Here is an 11,451-nt window from a genome sequence, read left to right as displayed (position 1 = left end):
GTTCTCAATTTTATTAGCCAAACCATGACTTGTAGGGCAAAGAAGTAATAGTAACCGGAAGAGAAAAAGCTATGAAGGGATGCTAATGAACTATTTATGTTGCCTTATTTAATATAGGTTTTTTTTGTGTTCTACATGTCCTCCATTTGTTGTATTCTTTTTTCTCCATTTCTATTTTATTTGATTTATAAATACATTCAGTTCTCTTTTAATTGACTATATATACTGCGTGTGAGAGGCTTTATTAAACATGCGCACAACGGGCGTCTTACACATTTGTCATATTTAACACACGCCAAGAATAAAACTAAGAAAAATATTACTCTTTATCTTGATAGATTAAAAAACATGTATTAGCATGTCCTAACATATGATTCTGTTTTGAGGGTCTAATTTGTCAATATTTGAAAGACACTCTTGTGCTCTCTTCAAAACAATAGGCAAGACAACAATATTGTTGGGCACTTTATCTTTGTTCAATCACATCTTCTCGGTATCTCCATTAGCCGTTAAAACCTTCTCTATTAGAAGCAACTTGTCCTACAGCTGCATAATATGCTCATATTAAATGGTTCAATAACAACTGGAGGGTTGTCAAATGGCATGTAGGCATACTCAATTGAAGGTGAGGTTCTGATCATGACAGAGTGCAAGAAATCCTGCATCAGGTTCAATCGAAGCACCAATTAAAAGGCAAAAAGCTATGTAATAAATTTTAGCTGGTGTTTGTTCTAAAACTTTAATCCATCGGAACCACAAAGTAACCTAAAAAAGTAGGAACAACCACATTAAGCTATAAAAACGATAATTTTTCATTTTAAGTTTTTACTTATACATACATAAAGTGTAAGTCTAATTTCATGTTATATCTACAAAGAGTAAAGCGAGTACAATTCATCTAACCAGAAGAGTTAGAAAAGGCAGCTAACCATGCAAAGAAGTTTTCTATAAAAAAGGAATGCAAAGAGCAGGATTTCTCAATGCAGACATCTTTTGCTCAGGATTTCGTTTGTCAAACATTTTTTAGTACAAATTGTTTACCAAGCATCGTGATCATGAAGGTTTTTCTCAGGCATTTCATTAAACTATACACATTAAACAAAATATAAAATGTCAAACAAACCAAATATTGGACTTGCCGCTTCCAGTTGCCATGGAAATCAAGTAGTCACTTCCCTTCTCTATGTTTATCTGGATAACTTTCTTTCTGTATAGAGGACCCATAGTTACTATCTGAAACATAAAAAAAGAAAGAAAGAAAGGAGACAATTAAAACATGAAAATATAGAGCATGGATGATAAATCAGTAAAAAGTGGAGAAAGGAAATCGGCTTCACCCACATAATCACCAGAGAGAAATACCCAATCCTTGTTCATAAATCTGCAAGATAAGAAAACATAAGCAAATTGTGTGATCCATTGAAAAAAAAAAGAATGAATGAAAAGAGTGTGGTGATCCAACAACTGCATGGAATTAGAGAAGAGCAAACCTGTAATTCTCTTCAAATTTATGAGCAAGCAATGGCTTTTGTATCATCTTCTCTTCCTGCAAAACTGTTTCAGTTTTTTCTTTTCAGGTTCTTACTTTGTGTCCTTCTATATATCTCTCATCCAGCAAAACTGCTTCTTTTTGCACGATTAGGCGTTTCTTTTCCTCCTCAACCCCACTATGCACGTTCACGTTTATCTCTCCTTCCGCAAAACGGTTCCCGGTTAAGACGCATAGCAGTTTCCAATCTATTCCCCATGTGCCTTCTCTGTGTATTGATTTTAAATTCTGTTTTCATTTTTCTTTATTTATTTATTTTGTTTTCCAATACAGTTTTTTTATTCAGTTATTTTTGACCAATTTGTCATCCTTTTTTGGATTTTTTGGATTTTGATTGTGAATGAAACATAGGGATCTTTTTGGCATTTTGGAATGCTTCACCAAACTGGGGCTCTCCCTTTATATATATAGATATAAGCTTGTAAAAATCGCGGTCTATTTCCTTCATGTGGTAAAAGTCCACCAATCTTATGATATAATGCACCTTGAGCACGAAATGTGTAAATCCCACGGCCACCGATATTTATTCTTTCATCCACGCGTACTCCCATTGAAGTGAATGCAAATGCGTGATTGTAGGCTCGAATATTTTGCCTGAAGTGTCTACCCTCATGTGTTTGGTCAGAGAAAAGAGCAACCATTTCTGGTGGAGACTGTATTGGGGGTAAAGTAACTCTTCCTTTCAAGCACCACATATTCAAAGTTTCTCGAGTAAACAATCATGCGTAGCAGTACGGACATGTGGTTGGAGCAGGTAAGCGGCAACCTAGGATACCCCGATTCTCATTATAATTTCTAGCACAATTGTGGTTTCTTCTTCCTCTACTTTGTCGCACATGACGATTGGTTCTAGTTGCATGTTCTTCTTCTGATATTTTTACATGAATATCCAACACTCAGTATAAGAATTTCCTTTGTAACTAATAATATATCTATATATAGATAGAATTATATACTAAGCTCACCATTATGGGGAAGAGTTAAGAGCATCCCATCAGATATTTGTGACCTATTCGAATGTGGCAATTGTCCTATATGAGTACGCATTCTAGCAGAAGTTTGGTCATCACGATTTGTGATATCTGACAGAACCCTTGAACTCGCGCTTTCATGCTCAATTTGTTCTAATAAATAGACCACATTATAATATGATTAGTTAAAAATTTTGTGTTTAATATTTAATATATTTAGTTGTGAGTCTAATATTTCGTAACACTACCAGTAAAAATAACTACAACATTGAGATCAATATGAGAGTATCAAACAAAATAATAAAATGAGATTTCAATTCACAAAATAGTGTTCTAAGAAATTACCTAGTCTTTTAAGTGTGAAACAATTACAAATAAAGAAATTGACATAAATACCAGGAATTTGTTGTTGTATATTATTGGGGTCGACCTCAACATCATAGTTAGCCAACTGAACTCGTTCTTGTATATTACTGGGACCTACTTGTTGCATAGTTAAAAAAAAAAATTATTTTATTTTTTATTTTTTATTTTTTAGTTTTTATTTTTTATTTTTTATTTTAGCATTAGTATGAGTTAAAGAAAAAAGAATATGAAATAAATACCAGGAATTTCTTGTTGTATGTTACTGAGGGATGTCATAGTATGATCATCGTTTAGAGTTGGAATTTGTTGTCTTTTTTCTCGTGCTATTAAACGTCGTCGAGCTAGATATCTTTGATGTTCTTCAGGACTCAATGATTGACGCCATTGTCTTGCACGATTTTGAGCACGCTCCATGAAAAAAAATATTAAAAAATTAAAAAATAAACATACTGAACCTAAATTGAATACAAATTCTGTGACATTCCACAAATATGAAAAAGTCTACACAGATGCCTACGAACAGGAGAAGAAAAAAACCGTTATCTACACAACACTATAATACAAAAGAACAAAAATAAAATGATGACAAAATACTTTTGAAGTGTAATAATTATCCGTGCAAGGAAATGACGGGCCTATATACACTTGCCGGTTGGTGTTAGGACTTGAATGGAAATGTGGAAGATGTGATGCTTTAATTATTTCATGATTTTTTGGGGTTAGGATTTGTTTGGATTTGATTAAGCATGTGACTTGGGGAGGTCAATGTTGGTAATTTGGGAGGTACTGATTGTGTTAAATTTGTGCCAAAATATTTACGGTTGGTCTTTAGATATCTTAACGCAAAACATCTTAAATTCCTAAAAAATGGTACGCGTTAAGATAAATTAACGCTAAAATGGTTTCCTAACCAAATTTTTGCGTTAACATATTTTGGGATCTTATCTATTGTTAAGATGTTTGGTACGCGACCCTAAAAATGGTTTTGCGTTAAGATGTTTTGCGTTTGTAAAAACACGGGGTATCTCTAAAAAATTAGGCCAAAGTAGGTTTTTGAAGCCAAATACAAATGCTGAATTTGTGCCAATTTAAGTCGTGTACAAATTTTGGCTTTTAATTTAATACAAATTCATTTGAGGTCAGGCCATGAAAACAGCCTCTCTTTTTTTTCAATTAATGGTTGTTCACAAATTTGTCACTTGAACACTTCATTAATCACTAGCCTCTCCGCACGCACTAACGTGCGTGCGAAAGGCATTTTTGCATCACGGGTGCTACGCGCCCCTAAAAGTGTATTGTGCTATTTTTTTTTTCATTGTAGTTGTCAAAATATATTTTAAATGTATTGTGCAAAGAGGAACTTTTTCTTTACCATGCACGTCCTAAAAAGTTGTCATGTTTTTCGTTTTCACTTTGCGTAAAGTAATGATTTAAATGTTATCGGATGAAAAATTAAACAAAAGAAAAATCAAAAGTTTCTTAACAGAACATGCTTAGGGACGGACGGGTAATGGGTTGTTGATACAAAGAAAAAAAGACAAATTTTATCCACACATCACTATACTATAAAAGAAGAAAAGAAAATGATCACAAAGTACTTTTTTCTTGGCAACTTCGTGAACAGAAAGAAGCAGGGTACATAAGGGCAAAACAATCTTCTTACTTCTACATAAAAGCAAAAGAACTGGTATTATATTAGTATGGCCGGGGAACAAATCCAATTGGAAGTTTATACGTGACTATAATTATAAGCAAAGTTTGGAATTCACAAAAAATTTTGGGCAAATACTAAGACTGCCATTTCAAAAAGTTACAACAAATAACTTTGACAAATTAACAAATTAACTACAACTAAATTTAGATGACATTCGACATATGAAGGCATATGAAAAATCAAGAACTCCATCCTTTCTTATGTGCGATACCGAAAATTGGAAATAGTATGAGAACCTGCAATTGGTGTAATGAAGATTTCACACACCTTTTGACGAATGGGGGTGGAAGTTTACAACGTCACCTGACTTCATTTCTACTGCAGACTCGGTTAAGCACAAACACAAAAATTCAAAATAAAAATTGATTTGAAAAATAGATAACTTTGTACGGCACAACCCATAAGAAAATAGATATGAATTAAGAAATGGATTTGGAGGCTTTACTCGATGATCTAATTGAGAACTAAAAAGATATTGCAAGCTCTTCTTCACGTCGCACGTAGCCTGCTGTGAAGTAGAGCTTTTAGCATGGGTGATGTGAACAAAGGAATCATGCACACTCCGTTTTTGATATAAAATTCACTGAATCTAACTAACTAATGTCGTCAATGTACCATACTAATTAGTAAGTAAGTCAATAAACTACCATTTGAGAATAAATGATTCAACTGTTGTCATCCAACATTTTGAAAACCTCTCAATGGAAGATAAATTTTCCAGAGCTTGAAGTGATTTTTCAAAGTCAAATCCTTCTTCGTAAATCTGCAAAGAAACAAAGAGAATGAAAAGAGTGAATCGGCACATTTCTACAAATTAAGGTCGATTGCAAGATTCGTGCAATCAGAAACTGAAATATCCAATAATATAAGAAAATAACAAAAAAGTTGCAACGCAATAATGGAAGTAACTAATATCCAGCCATTCCCAATCAATCAAGAACTAAACTAAACCACCCAAACAATGAAAGAATCAAATTGAAAAATATTTCATACATGAATAGGACGGAAGAGAGGTGTGAGGTTAAGAATCCTTTGAAATTTTGTAGAAGTACCTTTTTAGACTGTCGTTACAACTTCGTCCGCGTCGTGGTCGGGACTCAGCGGCTGCACCTCTGTAAAACTGAAATAAAAAAAAAACTACAATAGATGTCAACGGCCATGCCATGTGCTATTAACATGTTATGAATATGAGAGATTCACATCAGAATTACCAGTGGAACAATTACCAAACGGCTGTGAACAATGAGCCGGTGTAATACAACTCTTATATAGGCTAAATGAATAATGAGATTGCTGTAAAACCCAAATAAAAGGAGTTTATGAAGGGACCAATTAGGACAATTTAGGAGAGAGGACTCGGTTGTTGCCTGTGAATTGATATGATAAAAAAGACAGAGACAATAGAAACGAAAATACCACTCAAACACCCAATGGCATTGAGATCCTTTGTAAATGGGTTGAAAAGCCTCATCACCTCTTTATGCTGCAATTCAAAAAAGCACGATCAGATCTTGGAATTGAGTCGCAATAGAAGAATCTAGGGGACTAAAAAATTTCCCAAATAAATTAAAACTGCAAAAAAAAAAAAAAAAAAAAAAAAAAGAAGGAAACAAAAATTATATTTGAATACGTGAGATGATTGAAGAACTAATGGAGTAAGAAAATGAATGGAGTTTTACGTTTGCCAAAGGTTAAGAGGGAGGAGCGGAGTTTGATGCAAACTGGCATGGGCAGTTGTGAAAGAGTGGGAACGTGTTGTATCGGTTGTGAAAGAGTGGGAACGTGTTATCAAACTACCCTTTGGGATGATGAGTTTGGTTTTTTTACCAGTTTGTCCTCATTTTTTTTTTTTGGATTTCAATTGTGAAGAAAATAAAGGGGCTTTCTTGGCATTTCTGAATGTTTCACCAAACTCGTCTTCTCCCTTTATATATATCATTAATCATATAAGAAAGAACTTGGTACATAAGCAGGAGCATCCAAATAAGATTTCAAGAAAAGAGAATGGTGATACACGAAATACATAGTTATTCTGATTCTATATAGGAATAATGAATATGTATTCGTCCATTAAAAAAAAGAAAAAAAAAAGATAGGAGAAAAGTACCAACTAACAGTACCGAAGGTAGCTAATGTATTTACCCTCTATTCTTTATTTGTCCTTCTTCTTTCTGTTGCATTTATGTTGGCGTCTTCAACCGCATCATACAATCTCAGTTTCCTGTTGACAAAAACGGAGGCATATATATCATCTTATCCTCACAATACCACAAAATACAGCTCACTACATATTGGATTCTCTTTGAACACTTTATTTTACCAAAATCTGTTAAAGATGAGTTGATTAAAACTATAATTTGCTCTATTTTTGTAGACCTGTATGTTGAGTTGGTTAGTGTAAAAGAATATACTATAATCGAACGAAGAGCATAATCACCCACAATTCATTACAGTAAACACAAAACCCGCCAAGAAATTACCTTCAGAAAACTTTTAATTCGAAACCACTTGCAGAAAACTTTTAATCCGAAACCAAGAAATTAACCACCAAGGAATCGCTGTAAAACCACTCACACAAAACTTTAATCCGATAAATCATCTGAAACCAGGGCTCGGCTCAAAATATAAAAAACTTCAAAATTAACCAAAAATTAATTATTAGCTATCCGAAAACACAATTCAGACCAAACAGGAAAGAGGAAGAAAACAAAACAGTTGGAACCAAATGGCGTCAAACATGGAAACCAGATAGTCATTTAGCAGAAACTTCGGGTCCTTCAAGAACTTGAATAGACCCACAAAAACCAAGAAAAATACAAAAAATCTGACATAGAGTAGCGGGGAAAATGCTTACCAAATGGTTCTTCAAGGTTAGCGATTTGAGGGTTTATTTTCTAAATACAGAAAATTTGACAGAGTGTGTGCGAGTTCTTCCTCATTGTAATATTTGAGAGAGAGAGAGAGTGAGTGATGGAACGTACCTAATGACAGAGAAGTAAAGAGTTGAAGAAATACTCGAGGATTTGTGTAAATCCTCACGTTTATTTTTCGGATTGCAGGTTTGATGAAGAAATCATACAGAAGTTGGGTCTGTACACAACACAAAAGTAATTAACACGTATTAGTTTAAATAACAGAATTCAATTCACACATTACCCCAAAGCATTAGTAAAACAGAAACAACAACTGGTAATTCAGTAACTCCTTAAATGTCTCTGGCATTCCACAAAAGCAAAAATTAAGACAAACTGAATAACCAATACACAAAACAGAGAGCTTTCTACAAATTGGTCCAAAACCCAGTTAAAAAATCTGGTAAATCTAAATAATTTCGAATGGTTCAAATGACAATCGAGTTAAATACTCCAAATTAGTATACATGAAAATAAGTAAGTGATGAACAATTTAATTAAGCATAGAGTACCTAGATTGAAGCAGAAAGTGAAAATCTCTAGCGAAAACCCATTTTAAAAATCTGGCCAGGATAAGGATAATATTGTTCGAGAAAATTATCCAATTTATCTAATGTTTTCAAAGCTACCTGGCAATGAGAAACACAAAAATAATACAAAGTTTAACAGGAATCAGAATTTGTTTGGTACTCAGTAACCCAATTTCCTAGTAGACACAATATCCAAAAATTGCTTTTTGGAAAAAGAGAATAATAAAGAATAACTCACATTTTTTCCTTTTACTTTCGCTCCATTTTTCTTCACCGATCTCCTCCTCTGCTTCTTAGTCTTCGATTTTCCGACTCCACAAAACCCGAAATTGACTATAATAAACTTAAAACCCATCAAAAACTTGAACAAACGCAAAAACCCAAGGAAAGCACACAAAATATCAAAGTGAGTATTAGAGAAAATGCTTACCGGATCGTCCTTGAAAGTTAGGATTTCTGGGTTTTTAGTCTAAAAGAATGAGTGCGCATTCTTCCTCAGCGCATCGTCTGCACATTGATTTTCAGGATTGCCAGTTTCAGATGAAGAAATCATCCAATTTTCCCTTTTGTATGCTTTGTGGGGATCGAGAACGTGCGATAAATGGCGGTTCCATGTCGGGTCTGCGAACCGCTGCAGTTGCTGCTCTGATCGTGCGATAGTTGGTTTCCGTCTTTCTACCTGTGAGTGTTTCTTCACAGAGGCTGTGATCCAAAGGCTGAAAATGAATTTAAAGTGTAAGTATCCAATGGTTGTGAATTAATGTCGTTGAGAATTCAGTTCTATTACGTTTTTAACCTTATTTTTTAGACGGTTATTTTTGGGTTTTTTGTGTACGAAGTGAGGGCATTTTAGACATTTTGGAAAGCTTCACCAAACTGGGGCTCTCAAAATAAATAAGAGATTTCAGAACATCCCCTTTTTTTATCTTTTTTTTTTTTTTTTTTTTTTGCTTTTTTGCTTTTTTTCCCCTAATAAAACGAATTATAATTTTTTTTCCTGACAAAATTACCCTTGTAATTTTATATTTATTTTTTCTGTCCGTTTTATTTTTTATTTTTGTTTGAGAGGCTTTTACGTCCAATAACTTTTGGTGAAGTTTTAAGACACTAAAATTTAATTTTAGTTTTCTAATATCAGAGATTAACATTAGAGATTAGAGATAAAGATATCATATATATAAACAGAAGAGAAGAAATACAATTCAAACCATGGGGAATGTACTACTCAGTCGCTTCAGAAACGAAAGAGACGATAGAGAGGCACAATCGAGAGCCAGGGAGGCTAGGGAGAGGGAGGCAAGAGCGAGAGAGACTAGGGAGGGTGGGGGTGCTCAGACTCTGAATGCTATTCAGAGACTGACGAAATCTGTGAGCTCCAAAATCCGTCAGTCTGCAAGGCAGGGAGTCATCGCCGTTCTATGTGAAGCCGCCTGGGCAAAATTTAAGTCTGCTGTTTTTTCGAATGAATGGGTATGCCAAGCCTTACAAGAATACCAGAGACTGAGGGTATGGGTTGTTCTTTCACTGTCGTGCAATCTTGCGGGCATATTATGCTCTTGCGCGACGCTACTATTTGTGGTGCACCGTACCCGAAAGCCCCCCCCTCCCCCCGCCTGCAGACGACGGCCGCAACCAGAATAATGAAGAGGATGACCGCGATGAAGGAATGGATAGGGGCCGAAATCAAGAAACGGAGATGGATCGCGTCCGCCGCCAAGAAATGTTGATGGATCGCGTCCGCCGCCAAGATATGGGTCGCTTCTACCGAGAAACGGATCGCCTCCGGCACCCAGTGGCCAGAACGGAAATCCCAGTGATGGCCGATCACCCCCACCATCAAATATCTTCGCAAGAGTTGAACAGGTTAAGAAGGGTCGATGATCTTATTAGAACCCTTTGCCAAGAACTGAAAGAAGTTAACAGGATTGAGGAGAGCAGGATTGAGGAGAGGATTGAGGAGGATACAGGTTGATTCTTAGGTGTAACATTAACTACATTGTTACTAGATTACGCTGTTCCTAGATGTACACATTGTAACTAGAAGTACCCACTGTGTTCCTAGATGTACAGTGTAACTAGAGGTAGGCTAGAGGTAGGGCAAACACTGTTCCGTCTTTCTTAGCTTAGGGAAAAATGTATATACTTAATGAAAGAGGATGACATACGACCCACAAATTGCTACATTCGAACCCGAAATTTTAATCGTTTCTTCTCGACCCACCAATCGCTACATTCAGCTATATACTAACCTGGAAAGCACGACTCACTCAATCAACAACAGTAAATAATTAGCCTTACCATTACCAACTATCCAAAGAACCTCAATTTACTGTCTTTTACAATTGAAACTACACTGAAGAATGCAGCAACATACCTCCAACTAATTAGGTTAAAAACAAAATCAAACTGATGAAATTTTCACCAATTCCATACATTTTTCAACTCTCACACACTTCGAGCTAATTCGAACGGCATAGAAAGCAAAATGCACAAGTCCAAACCTGGATTTTCAACGCGGCCAAGTTCTGCTGCCGTATCCACAACCGGCGGTTGCGCTCCAACCTTGTCTGCTCCAAAAGCTTCTGCCTGTCCCTTTCCTTCGTACTCCGCCCTCCCAAATCAACTCGCTTCCGAGTCGATGAATCGCCCGAGAAGAACATCCTTCCGCGTCGAGTCCGTCAGTTCCAATCCAATCCCAGGCGACGGGGATCGGTTGTGTTGCTCGGTTTAACGCTTCAGAAGGCTGGTTTACAAGCTTGTGAATGTTTGATCGGATGGATTGAGTGGGAGCAGAATCGAAGAAACTTGGATAAAGAGAGGGGATTGGCGGGTGTAATCGTGGGAAAAGGGAGGAATTTGCGTTTGGTTACCGAGAAAATTAGGAGCGAAATGGAGAGACTGTGAGCGTATTTTCTCTCGCTATTTTCTTATTGGATTTTCTCGGCTGGACTTACCGGAGGATGGAGACGTCGGCTGCGAAAGAAATTCAGTAACGTTTTATAAAATAAATGAAAGGCTTATTCTTTCCATGCCCTTAAAACTCTACTTGATCTCACTTTAATACCTAAAACCCAATTTGCGTCATTTATTCTTTTAAAACTCAACTTTTATGATCGAATTTCACTTTATTTGAAAGTGAGAGGTATTAGATCCGAATCTCATGGATGTCGAATTTAATACCAAATTTAGCTACCCATTGTGTGGTCTAACCGAACTTCTCCTCTCCTTAATGTAAAAAATATCTATGTACTCAAAAAACAAAAACAAAAACAAAACTCAATTTTTACGTCACTTTGAAATTTTCCATTAATTCCATTAAAAAATTCATTATTCTCTAACCTAGCATGATCCAGCCCATTTATAGGAATCAAGATCCTCTAAAGCGTTATGTAAGGATTCTAGGAATCAA

General features: G+C 35.6%; 2 long non-coding RNA genes across 8 annotated transcripts; both read right to left on the bottom strand.

Annotated features, from left to right (window-relative positions):
* Positions 1 to 1,100: 1,100 nt before the first annotated feature.
* Positions 1,101 to 1,609, bottom strand: LOC139192941 (uncharacterized). The gene is made up of 3 exons (XR_011577517.1): positions 1,491 to 1,609; positions 1,342 to 1,381; positions 1,101 to 1,233 (listed from the first exon to the last, which is right to left on the bottom strand). It is a non-coding gene; the product is annotated as an uncharacterized lncRNA (long non-coding RNA).
* Positions 1,610 to 5,001: 3,392 nt separating this feature from the next.
* On the bottom strand, positions 5,002 to 11,076 carry LOC103416719 (uncharacterized). Of its 7 annotated transcripts, none has more exons than XR_011577516.1 (9): positions 10,544 to 11,076; positions 8,473 to 8,758; positions 8,281 to 8,375; positions 7,582 to 7,690; positions 7,081 to 7,158; positions 6,743 to 6,821; positions 6,017 to 6,083; positions 5,653 to 5,720; positions 5,002 to 5,363 (listed from the first exon to the last, which is right to left on the bottom strand). It is a non-coding gene; the product is annotated as an uncharacterized lncRNA (long non-coding RNA). The 7 variants fall into 7 exon arrangements; XR_011577514.1 differs by lacking the exon at positions 7,081 to 7,158 and adding an exon at positions 5,812 to 5,893 and having other exon boundaries at positions 6,708 to 6,821; XR_011577512.1 differs by lacking the exon at positions 7,081 to 7,158 and adding an exon at positions 5,812 to 5,893.
* Between the last annotated feature and the right edge of the window lie 375 nt (positions 11,077 to 11,451).

This window comes from Malus domestica, chromosome 16 (assembly GCF_042453785.1).
Source record: "Malus domestica chromosome 16, GDT2T_hap1".
NCBI lineage: Eukaryota > Viridiplantae > Streptophyta > Magnoliopsida > Rosales > Rosaceae > Malus > Malus domestica.
The sequence above is the reverse complement of the archived record's forward strand: the minus strand, read 5'-3'. Positions and strand labels throughout refer to the sequence as shown.